At 51.8% G+C, this 11275-nt stretch overlaps 1 protein-coding gene across 2 annotated transcripts in view; it reads right to left on the minus strand.

Annotated features, from left to right (window-relative positions):
* Positions 1 to 1825, minus strand: part of ESPL1 (extra spindle pole bodies like 1, separase) — a 548935-nt gene extending 547110 nt beyond the window's left edge. The window contains exon 1 of one of the 2 annotated variants that reach the window (XM_030198173.1): positions 1791 to 1825. The gene's annotated coding sequence lies outside the window, so the exon portion shown is untranslated. Of the gene's footprint in view, positions 1 to 1668; positions 1739 to 1790 lie in introns of those variants that run through there. The other variant, XM_030198172.1, reaches the window with a different exon arrangement.
* Between the last annotated feature and the right edge of the window lie 9450 nt (positions 1826 to 11275).

The following is an 11275-nucleotide window of genomic DNA, read 5'->3' on the forward strand; positions in this document are numbered from 1 at the left end:
AGACCCAGGCATCGGCCTGCTTATCCGACATTGCAGCCTGGATGTCCAACCGCCACCTGAAACTGAACATGGCCAAGACCGAGCCTATCGTCTTCCCACCCAAACCCACTTCTCCTCTCCCTCCACTCTCTCAGTTGATAACACCCTCATCCTCCCTGTCTCATCTGCCCGCAACCTCAGAGTCATCTTTGACTCCTCCCTCTCCTTCTCTGCGCATATCCAGCATTTAGCCAGGACCTGTCGCTTCTTTCTCTTTAACATCAGCAAAATTCGCCCTTTCCTCTCTGAGCACACCACACAAACTCTCATCCACTCTCTCATTACCTCTCGCCTTGACTACTGCAACCTACTCCTCACTAGCCTCCCACTTAGCCACCTATCCCCCCTTCAGTCCGTTCAGAACTCTGCTGCACGTCTTATCTTCCGCCTGGACCGATATACTCACATCACCCCTCTCCTCAAGTCACTTCACTGGCTTCTGATTAGGTACCGCATACAGTTCAAGCTTCTCCTACTAACCTACAAATGCACTCAATCTGCAGCCCCTCCCTACCTCTTTACCCTCATCTCCCCCTACGTCCCTACCCGTAACCTCCGCTCTCAAGACAAATCCCTCCTTTCAGTACCCTTCTCCACCACCGCCAACTCCAGGCTCCGCCCTTTCTGCCTCGCCTCACCCCATGCTTGGAATAAACTCCCTGAGACCATTCGCCAGGCCCCCTCCCTGCCCATCTTCAAATCCTTACTCAAAGCCCATCTCTTCAATGTCACCTTCAACACCTAACCACCATACCTCCATTCAAGAAATCTAGACTGCCCTAACTTGACATTTTGTCCTCTAGATTGTAAGCTCCTTTGAGCAGGGACTGTCCTTAATTGTTAAACTGTACAGCGCTGCGTAACCCTAGTAGCGCTCTAGAAATTTTAAGTAGTAGTAGGTACCAACTGAAAGTTTTACAATCTATTTACAGTACCTAGACTGTAGATTTGAGCAGGTACTTGGAAAGGTAAGCCAAATAAAGGTTGTGGAAAACAATAAAATGTGAAAGCTTAAAATAAGGACTGAAAAATACAGTCAGCATAACCCAAATTAAGTCATTCTCTCAATAAATGGCATCTGATCCAATGCTTGTCAATCTTTATGTGGCTGTGCAAATTGGTGCAAAATAACGATGTACCCTACGGAGAATCCACCCAGGTCATGACCCCAAAATTTGGGTTTTGTGACCCCCATTTAGGGTCCTGAACCACCGCTTGGGATGCTCTGGCCTAATCTTTTCTTTTATTATGCACACACTACCCAAGAGGACAAGACTTCAAGCATAAAATAGCTAAGTGAAGGCACCGTACAACACTTCAGCAAAACTATTTTAAGGAAAGCTCAGAAGTGGATGTGTTCTGCGAGCTAGGACCCTCCCCGAAGAGACAGCTGCTTTTCAAAGCCACTCAGCTAGTCCCAGAGACTGTAGCAACTGCACAGCTCCATGATACAGCACAACATTAATAAAATCACTGACTACGTACTCAAAGATACCGAGCCACGCGCATTCGGCTGCTTCACACGCCATGACGCCAAGCAACCCCTTCTCACACATATTCGGCGACCGACCACCTCTCCCCTCTGTCTCCTTACCCGCAATCTCTCCCCCTAACCCATCAAACTCATACCTGCGGTCACCCACCACCGACAATACCACAGCTTTGCTTCACACCCGTCCCCTACGATATAACTTCTCTCTCTTTTGAAATGTCCCGCTCTCCTCTGACGCAACTTCCTTTTCCCAGCAAACCTTGAGGGAGTGCCGCCAGGCGGTTGGATGACAGGATGGAAGTAGGTACCGCCTCCAGTCCTCCAGGTTTCTTTCCTTCAATAATTATTCAGCGCAGCCGTGGAGGAGAAGGAGGTTTAATGGCTTATTTCTTGGACAAAAAAAAAACAAAAAAACCTCCTTGGTAGAGGTCAGCACATCCACGCAGCAGTAGGAGGATCAGGTGATGACGACTTCTGATATCGTTTGCTCGTGCACGTGTCAGCGTGAGCCTCGCAGCATCGGCCCAGTCATAGAACAAATGCTGCTGTCTGTGCTAAATTATTGAAGCGAGGATTCATAGGACTTGTTCTACAATACTGTGTGTTGTTACCAAAAAGGTGTTAAATAATGCATAAACTTAAAGGCTTAGTTAAAGGTAGACTGGGGAAAAGCATAGGTTGTAGGTAGAGCATGAAATTAAGCTGCTTTGAATACAAGTAAAACCCACCTAAATAAAAGGTCTACCTTGTGTGCATGAGTGGTGAAGAAGTTACTGTTTATGTGGATTGTTAGTTCAAAGTATTACTATATTATTTTTGTTTTTATTTTTTAACGTATTTTTCTATGCTTTAATATAGAGTAAATGGCAATCGCACCATTTTTCCATGTATAATGAGTGTAGCAATTTAAATGAATGGAACCACTGAATATGAGCAGAAAGATAAGCGCTAATGGTACAGAAAGAAATAACTTATTGAAATACAGTATCTTATAAAGGGGCCTTTGCTTATTTGAAAATATTAATTGGAAATAATACATACTTCATAAATGGGTCTCTACCAGAGCCTCTAATGGATTTCAGTAACATGACTAAATGAAATAAATACATCTGAAGGTTATGGATACAGATGGGGATGGAGATTACTTGTGGGGATGGGTGAAGTTTCTGTGCAGCTCTCTAGTTGGAAGGTGGGGTGCAAGGGTGTAGGAGTTTGAGAATGAGGCTGAATTGGGGCTGTGGATTTCATTTAAATATAGAGAGGGAGAGATACCAAATGGGGATCTGAGAGGGAATGAGGTGCTGGACTTTGGGATGGGGGGGGGGGTAAGGACAAGGAAAGAGAGGTACTAGGACCAGCAGGGAAACAAGAATGAGAGAAAGGTGCTGGTTCTGCAAAGGGTAGACAGAACAGGAGCTAGGGAAGAGAGAGAAACACTTGCTGGACCCCTGGGGGGGGGGGGCAGAGGGAGGGAAAAGAAAGGGAGAGAAGCTATCCAGGAGAGAGAAACTGGAGGGAAGGAAAAGAGAGAGAGAGATGGCACGTGGGGGGAAGGGGGAATAGGGACAGAGAGACAGGAAGACAGGGGTGATGCTGGGAGGGGGGGAGGAGGATGTGTGTGAGTTGTTGAGTGTCTGCTTTTCCCTGGTACAAAATAAGTACTTGAATATATGTAAACCACTTTGAATGTAGTTGCAAAAACCTCAGAAAGGCGGTATATCAAGTCCCATTTCCCTTTCCAGTTTGCTGTTCACCGCACTAGGAGCAGACATACCAAGTCATACGCATTTGGCCCCATTCTCCATCTCGCACACTAAAGCCCCTTCTCTCACGCATTGGGGAAAGCCCCAGACAGGGCCATCGAGTGGGGAAGCAAGCTTCCCCAAGCCCAGTCTCCAAGATGGCCCCGGTGCCAGGGTCTGTCTCCTCCTGTGTGTCAGGACCCAGGTGATTGTATTTACGCAATAACCCAGGTCCCAGCACACAGGAAGCAGGAGAGTGACAGACCAAGGAATGAGCAGATGCAGGAAAGTAAGAGGCAGGGGCTGCAGCAGCCCTGCCCCAGGCCTGGCTCTGTAGGAGGCCCTGGCCCCAGACCTATCCAAACAGTTCAGGTAGGTACAGGGACTCGGGGCTTTACCCAGTTTGTGAAAAGGGGGCTTTGGTGTGTGGTCGGGCAGCAGTGATCCCCCAGTTGCTGCTTCCCATGTTGGCTCTGCGGTTCTAAATGGTGGCCGCGAACTGTCAGGTCGCAGCCATCATTTTAAGCCTTGGAGCTGGTGCAGGTAGCAGTGAGTGGGGTCGCTGCTGCCCAACCTAGTACCCTAGAGCACCAGGGCAATGTGGGAGGGGGGGTAGCAAAGAATGAGAAGTGCTGCATTGTGGGGGGCAAGGAGGGAAAGATGTGCTGGACAGGTACAGAAGAGAGATCCAATGAGGGGTGTGAGAAAGAGGGTGCTGAGAGGGAAAGAGGTACTGGACTTTGGGGGGAGGTAAGGACAAGGAAAGAGAGAGGTACCAGTACCAGTAGGGAAAGACGTAAAAAGGAAAGGTGCTGGTCCTGCAAAGGTAGGCAGAACAGGAGCAAGGGAAGAGAAGAACACTTGCTGAACTCCTGTATTGGGGGGGAGGGGGGGCAGAGGGAGGGAAGAGAAAGGGAGAAGCTGTCCCGGAGAGAGAAACTGGAGGGAAACATAGAAACATGACAGCAGATAAAGGCCAAATGGCCCATCCAGTCTGCCCAAAGGAAGAGAGAGATGCCAGCACGTGGGGGGAAGGGGGAATAGGGATCGAGAGATGGAAGGAAGACAGGAGTGATGCTGGGTCAGATAGATGATGCAGAGAGAAGATGGTTGGTGGACATGGAGAGAAAAGAAGTGCCAAATGGATAAGGAGACTGGCAAGATAGTTAAAAGAAGAAAACAGAAAACAGAGACTGGGACCAACACAATAAGAAAAATAAAATGGCTAGACGGCAAAGGTAGAAAAAAGAATGTTATTTTCTATTTATTGATTGGAATGTCAGTTTTTTGGACATGACTGGGACCCACGAGAACATCCTCACTCATTGGCCTTCAATCTCTAGCATTGCAGTGATAAATTTCCAGCATGGGAGGGGCCACCTTCGGTATCTCTGTAGGAGGTTGAGGCTGATGCTCAATACCGGGCACTAAAGCCTGCAATGCAAAAGCCCATAGCGCAACAGAGCAAAAAAATAGCATAGCGATGCTCAAGAGAAACCTTTTGCAAATAATATGTGCAGTTAATTGGTGCTAACAAACCAAAAGCAAGGGGAGAATCATGCCTGGCACATGCACACAAAGCATTTGCAGTAAGCATGGCTCTTGTGCGCATGCCTAGACAAACCTGGAAGTGCAGCCACACATTGGCTGGGTCTTTCAAAAATTGCACTTTACATTTTTAAAAGGCTCATATTTAAGTGCAGAAAAACAGGCACCAATACGTGCTTACACTTTGGGTTTTGGTCAGAGTTGTGCTCTTAACTTGCATGGGCTTCATTCTGCTTGCAAAAGAAGATGAAAATTTGACAATAAATCTCCTGAAAACTTTCTACGCTGCCCCTGACCTGGCAGTAAATTTTCTGCATTATTAGCCATTATTTCCTTCTGTGCGTTGGGAAGGAATACTAACTGACCTCATTTGCATCCATTTACATGCATTCGTGGCAATGCTTAGCATGCATGTTAACACCCACACTCAAGCCCTTTGTGCATTGTGCTCACAATAACGTGCGTGCAAATCAGGCACTGTCTGCTTTTTAACACTGTCATTAGTTTTGAGTATCAGCCCCTAGGAAACAATACCACAGAATGGCTTTAACCTCCTTTAATCCCTTTGTTGAGCATGTCTGGAGCTGCCTGGAGGAAGGACACAGAACCCGTCCTTGAAAATTTCTAGAGAGCTCCCATCTCCTTCCAAGCTGCAGGCCTTGTGTGTGTCCAGTAAAGGTGTCTCCTAGACCCCTTTATTGCACTTGTGTATGTACGCATGCATGGACTTGCACATACACTCTACGTTCCATATCATCATGCTGATCAATCCATAGACTGGTGGGTTGTGTCCATCTACCAGCAGGTGGAGATAGAGAGCAAAGCTTTTGCCTCCCTATATGTGGTCATGTGCTGCCGGAAACTCCTCAGTATGTTCTCTATCTCAGCAGGTGGTGGTCACATACAGCAGCAGCTCTGGCTAGGTCTCCAAGCCTAATTTTTAGGTTTTGTTGAGTACCTGGGGTTGAGGGCTCTTCTTGAGCAAGTGCAAACCTGGTGGTGCCAGGTCCCTCCTTTTCTCCCCCCTCCCGCTGGCTCCGTTAAAAAAAAAAAAAAAAAATTTGGACGTCCTTAAGGGCGTTTATTTCGACGTTTATTTAAACGTTTATTGCAGCTACTCACTGGGACACCAGGTCGTTACAGCTTGGAGCGAGAAGCAGGTAATTTTTACCTTTTTATAGCGGGCAGGGGGTTCCCCGATCGATCTCCACGTGGCCTATGGCGTCGGAGGGCGAGGGCGCGAAGAATCGCTCCCCAGACCGCATGTGCGCTTCTAGCGGGGATGCGGGGGTTTTAAAGTCTGATTCGCCCTTGTTGGGTGTCAGTTTGGAGGCCGGTTAGTGTCCCGGGTCTTCCTCCGGTGCGGCGGTTTTTCCCGCCATAAACGCCCATCCCCCGCTGTTCGCCTCCGCCATCTTGGCCGGCCACTCTGCTCGGACGGCTTCTTCTTAGGCCGCCCTTGAGCTGGGAGACGTTCATGCCATGGCCGCCCTTGATTTGGGCGACGGCAAAAAAGCGGCTAAAGTTAAGCGCCGTTCTTCCCGCGCGGCTCCGCGGAGTGTCGCGCCGGACGCCATCTTGGATGTGCAGCATGTTTCTCCCCCGCTCTTGCGAGCGCCGGTTGAGGGTGCGTCTAGGGCTGTGGCCCAGGCTGCTGAAATACACAGTCTGGGGGGTTTCTCCCCCGAGTTTATTTTGCTGCTGCATCAGGCCTTCCTTATGCAAAACGCTGCCCCTTCTCCCTTGTCCGACAAAGGGGTTGAGGCCCCCGGAAGTAAACGCCCTCGGGTGGATTCCCAGGGCTTAGAGGACTCTGTCTCCTCTGATGTAGATGAGGACAGCGTATCTGAGTTCTCCCAACGGTCCTTTGGGGATTCCTTGAAGGAGACAGATTCCCGCTCGGATGGAGCGGATGACCCCTCTGCAGCGCGGATCTTTCGCTCAGAGGATTTGCCCAACCTGTTAGTGCAGGCCATGAGCATTTTGAAGATTTCCTCTCCAGAGGACGTCTCTCCCTCAGCCCCTGTTGGCTCCGCCATTATGCTGGGGACGAAGCGCCCGCCTAGAACCTTCCACGTGCATGATGCCATGCACACCTTAATTTCGGCTCAATGGGATGTCCCGGAAGCGAGCCTCAAAGTGGCTAGGGCTATGTCCCGCCTCTATCCTTTGCCTGAAAGTGAACGTGAGGCCTTTCTTTGGCCTACCATGGATTCTTTAATCACTGCGGTGACTAAGAAAACGGCGTTGCCAGTGGAAGGTGGCACGGCCCTAAAGGACGCCCAAGACAGAAGATTGGAGGCGGCCTTAAGGTCGTCCTTCGAGGCGGCTGCCTTAAGTTTGCAGGCCTCAGTTTGCGGATCCTATGTGGCCAGGGCGTGCCTGACGATTGTGCAGCAGGCTTCCCCCTCGGATCCTTCCTTGAGGGCTGATTGGCCGGCCCTCGAATCGGGCTTGGCTTATTTGGCAGACTTACTGTATGATGTCTTGAGAGCCTCGGCTAAAGGTATGGCTCAGACAATCTCTGCGCGGCGCTGGCTTTGGCTGAAACATTGGTCGGCTGACCACGCCTCTAAGTCCCGCCTGGCTAAGTTGCCTTTTAAAGGCAAGCTGCTCTTTGGGGTCGAGCTGGACAAAATTGTGACCGATCTCGGCACATCTAAGGGCAAGAGGTTACCAGAGGTCAGGGCTTGGGCCAGTGCTCGCCCCGGTAACTCCAGAGGACGGTTTCAGGAAGCCCGTCGGTACCGCCCGGGCAAGTCGGGCTCCTCTGCCCCCTCTTCCTTCAAGAGGAACTTCTCCCCCAAGCAGCATTCCTTTCGCAGAGACCGCCGTCCCGGAGGTGCGCCCTCCGGTCCTCCCCCAGGGTCTCGTACCCAATGACGGGGTCCTGGTCCATGGCCCAGTGCAGATTGGAGGACGCCTGTCCTCGTTTCTGGGCGAGTGGACCAGGGTAACTTCAGACGCTTGGGTGCTGGAAGTCATCAGAGACGGCTACAAGCTAGAGTTCTGCCGACCCTTAAGAGACGGGTTTGTACTCTCTCCCTGCAAGTCTCCGGTCAAAGCTGTGGCAGTGCAGCAGACCTTGGACAATCTGATCCGCCTGGGTGCGGTCGTTCCGGTGCCAGAAAATCAGCTTGACAAGGGACGTTACTCCATTTACTTTGTGGTACCAAAGAAAGGAGGTTCTGTACGGCCTATCCTCGACCTCAAAGGGGTCAATCGGGCCTTGAAAGTTCGGCACTTTCGCATGGAGACTCTCCACTCTGTTATAGCGGCAGTGAAGGCAGGGGAGTTCATGGCATCCTTGGACATCAAAGAAGCGTACTTGCATATTCCCATCTGGCCTCCTCATCAACGCTTTCTGCGTTTTGCAGTCCTGGGCCGACACTTCCAGTTCAGAGCCCTCCCGTTCGGGTTGGCTACTGCTCCGCGGACCTTCTCCAAAGTAATGGTGGTCATCGTGGCCTTCCTGCGAAAGGAAGGAGTACAAGTCCATCCTTATCTGGACGACTGGTTGATCCGAGCCCCCTCTTATGCAGAGTGCGGCAAAGCTGTGGACTGGGTGATTGCTCTTTTGAGCTCCCTGGGGTGGATCATCAACTGGGAGAAAAGCCAGCTGCACCCAACTCAGTCCCTGGAGTATCTGGGAGTTCGATTCGACACCCAAGTGGGCAGAGTGTTCCTGCTGGACAATCGGATTGTCAAACTTCAGGCTCAGGTGGACCAGTTCCTAGTAGCCTCTCCGCTTCGGGCTTGGGACTATGTGCAGCTGTTGGGCTCTATGACGGCCACGATGGAAGTAGTGCCCTGGGCCAGGGCTCATATGAGACCACTACAACACTCTCTGCTGCAGCGCTGGACTCCGGTGTCGGAGGATTATGCTGTGCGCCTTCCCTTGGACCCAGCAGTGCGCAAGGCGCTGAGCTGGTGGCTGAAGACAGACAAGTTGTCTGCAGGGATGCCTCTTGTGACCCCGGAGTGGATTGTCGTCACGATGGATGCCTCTTTGACGGGCTGGGGAGCCCACTGCATGGGAAGGACAGCGCAGGGGCTCTGGTCTCCTGCAGAGGCAAAGTGGTCTATCAACCTCCTGGAACTCAGAGCCATTCGGTTGGCGCTTTTGGAGTTCCTCCCGGTACTGGCGTTGAAGCCAGTACGGGTCCTGTCAGACAATGCCACGGCTGTGGCCTATGTCAACCGCCAGGGAGGTACCAAGAGCGCCCCTCTAGCCAAGGAAGCCATGAATCTATGCCAGTGGGCGGAAGCGAACCTGGAACAGCTGTCAGCGGCCCACATTGCCGGAGTCATGAATGTCAAGGCGGACTTTCTCAGTCGCCATACCTTGGATCCCGGAGAGTGGCAGTTATCGGCTCAGGCGTTCTTGGACATCACGAAGCGCTGGGGCCAGCCGAGCCTAGATCTGATGGCGTCATCGGCCAATTGCCAAGTGCCGCGCTTTTTCAGCAGAGGACGGGACCCTCGATCTCTGGGAGTAGATGCTCTTCTCCAACAGTGGCCGACACAAGAGCTTCTCTATGTGTTCCCGCCCTGGCCCAAGTTGGGCAGGGTACTAGACCGGGTGGCAAAGCATCCGGGCCGGATAATCCTGGTGGGTCCGGACTGGCCCAGACGTCCCTGGTATGCGGACTTGATCAGGCTCTCAGTGGACGACCCTCTGCGGCTGCCAGTGGAGCAGGGCCTGTTGCATCAGGGTCCCGTGGTGATGGAGGATCCCTCCCCCTTTGGTCTTACGGCCTGGCTATTGAGCGGCAGCGTCTGAGGAAGAAGGGCTTCTCAGACAAGGTCATCGCCACTATGCTGAGAGCGAGGAAGCGCTCTACTTCTACTGCTTACGCCAGGGTTTGGCGTACCTTTGCAGCGTGGTGTGAAGCAGGCTCACTTTCTCCCTTCACTGCTACAATTTCTTCAGTGCTGGCGTTCCTGCAAGAAGGTCTGGAGAAAGGCCTGTCGCTCAGTTCCCTTAAAGTCCAGGTAGCGGCTCTGGCTTGCTTCAGGGGCCGCCTGAAGGGTGCTTCCCTGGCTTCGCAGCCAGATGTGGTACGTTTTCTCAAGGGAGTTAATCACCTGCGCCCTCCTCTGCGCTCAGTGGTGCCTGCGTGGAATCTCAACCTGGTGCTAAGAGCCTTGCAGAAGCCGCCTTTTGAACCCGTGTCGAGGGCATCTCTGAAAGACCTGACATTGAAAGCAGTCTTTTTGGTGGCTATCACTTCAGCCAGAAGAGTTTCCGAGCTCCAGGCACTCTCATGTCGAGAGCCTTTTCTGCAGTTCACTGAGGCAGGAGTGACTATTCGCACAGTGCCTTCCTTTCGTAGGGAGGACTACCCAGAGGAATACTCTGCTCTCAAATATCTGGATGTGAGACGAGTCATCATCAGATACTTGGAAGTGACCAATGATTTCCGGAAATCGGATCATCTGTTTGTCCTGTTTGCAGGTCCTCGTAAGGGTCTGCAGGCTGCTAAGCCTACAGTGGCAAGATGGGTCAAGGAAGCCATTGCAGCGGCTTATGTGGCCGCCGGGAAGGTGCCGCCTATCCAGCTGAAGGCTCACTCCACTAGAGCTCAGGCGGCCTCGATGGCAGAGGCCGGGTCCGTCTCCTTGGAAGAGATTTGCAAGGCGGCAACTTGGGCATCGGCCCATACCTTCTCCAGGCATTACCGCTTGACTGTGGCTGCTCGGGCGGAGGCCCGGTTTGGAGCTTCAGTGTTGCGGTCAGGGATTTCTATGTCCCGCCCTGGGTGAGTACTGCTTCGGTACATCCCACCAGTCTATGGATTGATCAGCATGATGATATGGAAGGTAAAATTATGTATCATACCTGATAATTTTCTTTCCATTAATCATAGCTGATCAATCCATAGCCCCTCCCAGATATCTGTACTGTTTATATTCTGGTTGCATTTCAGGTTCAAGTTTAGTCTTCAGTTCCTGTTCAGGAGGACTTCATGTTCAAGTTTTTTTTTTTCAATTGGATTCTTCAAGAGTTGAGACGAGTTTGTGTTACAGTGAGCTGCTGCATTCCTCTCCCCTCCGTTTTACGGGGCTGGATTGAGACATAAATTCTGCCGGCACTCCCTCCCGCTTCGTGCGGCTGTAGGGCAGCTTTGTACCCCTCCCGCTTCGGCGGTGTTAGGGTCAGTCAGCTCCTCCCGCGGTTGCAGGATAAGCCAGATCCCCCCGCATCGGCGGGGTGGTGTCCCTCCCCCGCTCCGCGGGGATGAGCTGGACGGATTCCCCTCCCCCACTTGTGTGGGGATGAGCTGGGTTAATTCCCCTCCCCCGTTTCGGCGGTGGTGAGCTGGGCAGAGTGTCCCTTGGTGGGTGTAATTCTCTAAGTGCTGAGTCCTGCGGATGGAGCTTTGATATCGACATACTGAGGAGTTTCCGGCAGCACATGACCACATATAGGGAGGCAAAAGCTTTGCTCTCT

This window comes from Microcaecilia unicolor, chromosome 3, assembly GCF_901765095.1.
Source record: "Microcaecilia unicolor chromosome 3, aMicUni1.1, whole genome shotgun sequence".
Lineage (NCBI taxonomy): Eukaryota > Metazoa > Chordata > Amphibia > Gymnophiona > Siphonopidae > Microcaecilia > Microcaecilia unicolor.